This window comes from Hipposideros armiger, unplaced genomic scaffold (genome assembly GCF_001890085.2).
Source record: "Hipposideros armiger isolate ML-2016 unplaced genomic scaffold, ASM189008v1 scaffold_55, whole genome shotgun sequence".
In the NCBI taxonomy this organism is placed as follows: domain Eukaryota; kingdom Metazoa; phylum Chordata; class Mammalia; order Chiroptera; family Hipposideridae; genus Hipposideros; species Hipposideros armiger.
In genome coordinates, this window is record NW_017731405.1 from 4,288,800 (window position 1) to 4,291,477 (window position 2,678).

The 2,678-nt window shown below is 42.2% G+C and overlaps 1 protein-coding gene across 1 annotated transcript in view; it reads left to right on the top strand.

Moving 5' to 3' along the window:
* ANKRD31 (ankyrin repeat domain 31) overlaps positions 1–2,678 on the top strand; it is a 141,388-nt gene that overhangs the window by 103,933 nt on the left and 34,777 nt on the right. The gene's annotated exons all lie outside the window — the stretch shown is intronic.

Consider the following 2,678-nt stretch of genomic DNA (forward strand, 5'->3'; position numbering starts at 1 on the left):
TGTGGAGGGCAGCGTCACTGGCCCTCATATGTGGGATCCGAACCGGGGCCCTCTGGCATCCCAAGCCAGTTCTTAACCATCGCACCACTCGGCAGGCCTGAGAATGTCTCTTCTTAAGTGTTACACAATGATGTCCAGTCCTGCTAGAGGCAGCTTTATGGAGCCTAGTGTCACTTTAAGTGTCAGCATAAGACATGAGAACCTCCCAGGTTTAATGATCAGCCAGTACATACCAACACAGATGTACCAATGGTTAAAATATCAAAATACTGTAATTCCATATGAGTTGGTTAATAATAACTGCAATAATGGTAATATTAATTAAGATTTTGAATTCCAACACACATGTTTTATCTCGGAAATCACATATTCTCTGAACTTCCTAGACATTTTTCCAGTTCAGGTACTGTATTACAGGGCTGAGGCACTTGCTGAAAATATCTTATTTATTTCAGCATTGGAAGTTACCCCTGGGTTCAAAACGCATAGGCTAAGGAAGAGGGCTAATCAGCTGGGCTCAGGTAGATCTGTTCTGTGTACTTACAGAGGAAATGCCTAGTACAGGTAGAGTTGGAAAAGGCTGCTGGGAGCTATGTGCATATACAGATAGGGCATATTCCTTCCTTAACAGTACTTAAGGAGAATTTAGGGTTTTGCTTCTTTTTGATATTATCACCTGCAGTAGGTGATCATTTCTTTACATTGTGGAGAGGGCTGTGGAGAGGGAATTCTGCCTGTGACCTAATTTAATGGCCAGAAGAAGGCAGGCTTGGACCGGTACTGGTGTGAGCCCTCTTTCTGTCCTTTACCACCCCCACCTCCTTCAAAGCTGGCCTCCAGCAGAGAAACCTGACGCCAGAGCCCTTCTTCCCACTCCCTACGGCCCATCTGCTTTCCAACTTGCCAGGCTGTGACCTTCCTGGTCAAGAGACCTTTCTCCCTTTGGGCAATGTGATTCCTGAGCACTTTTTCTGTTTTTCTTTCTCAGTTCTTCTTTTGCTCTACCAGGTAATGTGGCTTCAGTTAATTTCTGCCTCACAAATTAGAACTGTCTCCCCTCTAGCCTTTGCAAATATGTAGCCTTCTCTTGTCCCTCAGTGAAATGAAAGGGACCAGAGACACAGGCCTTACTATTTACCACACTTCATTTTGTCCTCCCCTGTCTACCTGTGACTTACGTGCTCCTGGCACTGTGGTATATCCTGATGGCGGGAGAAAAGAGAATGACACAGGAGTGGAAGTCTAGAGAACGGTCATGAAAATTAAAAGCTAAAACCCAGTGGGTGGGGTGGGGTGAAGTCATAGCCTGTCTTCTTTGTCCTCTTCCCCTTCTGTTTAGCTGGGGAGAGCCAACACGTTACTTCACTCAGTCCAAGAGAGAATTACACATCTCCAGGTCAGTTCTGGACTGACTTAAGAACCAAAGCCTTGAGAATCACAGTGGGACAAGATATTGTTTTGGAGGGTGGGTAGGAAAAGTGGGAGCATCAGGTGAGGATCGAGGCTTACCTTAGGGAATCTCATAGGTGAGGAAAGGTTGATCAGAAAAATGGTCTAACCCTGGACATTGGATTGCTCCTATGCCTTAGATGTCATGGGGTGTCTCAACTGTGAAGCCTGGAGAAGCTGATGCTGGATTCAGCACCTGCGGGATGTGAGCTTCGTAAACACTCCAGAGTTGAAAGAACTTGAATATATGATCACACAGATGTTGACCATACTGGAAAGCTACTAAAAGATAGGAGATACTAAAAGAACATCTCATGTTTTTTAAAAAGTGAAAAAGCCATTAAAAAACTCATATTGTATGATTCCATTTATTTGAAATATCCATAATAGTCCAAATCTATAGAGACAGAAAAAAGATTAGGAATAGGAGGTAGAGCACTGGGAATGGAGAGTGACAGTGACAGATCATGGTTAAAAAGTTCTTTTAAGGGTAATGAAAATGTTCCAAATTAGATTATGGGTCAGGTTGCACAATTCCCTCGACATACTAAAAAACATTAAATTATATTCTTTAAATGAATTATGTTTTATATTTCATGTGATTTATATCTCAATAAAATTGCTAAAAATGAATACTTTTTTTTAAATGTGGAAAAGGTAGAATTTGAGAATTACAGATGATCAGCTCTGTGTGGTTCCTTAGAAAAATCTGGAACGAATTATTTGACAGATGGTAGGAGACATTTAGGTAAGAACGTGGTGATCTTTGAACATCTGTAGGCATCACTAGGAACAAGTCACGTCAGACAAACCTTGAGTCCTCCTTTATTAGGCTTACTTTATTAGTAGGTGAAGGAAATGGCATGAAAAGTTGAAGTAAGCTGTCATGATTGTAACACAGCTTTTTAGTGTTAGCAATTTTTTTTTTTTTTTAGCTGAACCAATTCTGCCACCTGTTGGCAGCTCATCGGCAACTCAGCTCGGGCCGGGACTCGAACCACTGTTGCTCAGAGCTCGCACTCTTGCGCAAGCTCTTAACCAACTGAGCCACTCAGCCGGCCCTGTAACACAGCTTTTTATTTCGTGAAGTGTCCTGTGCTACATGAGTGTATGAGATTGGTTGACAATGTTGGGATTCACATTCACTGAAAAAATATTCCTCAGACATGGTGATTATTCAGTCCATGTGTGTCTGGAGTGAGCTCTCTTAGGAAGTTTTTTTTTTTTTT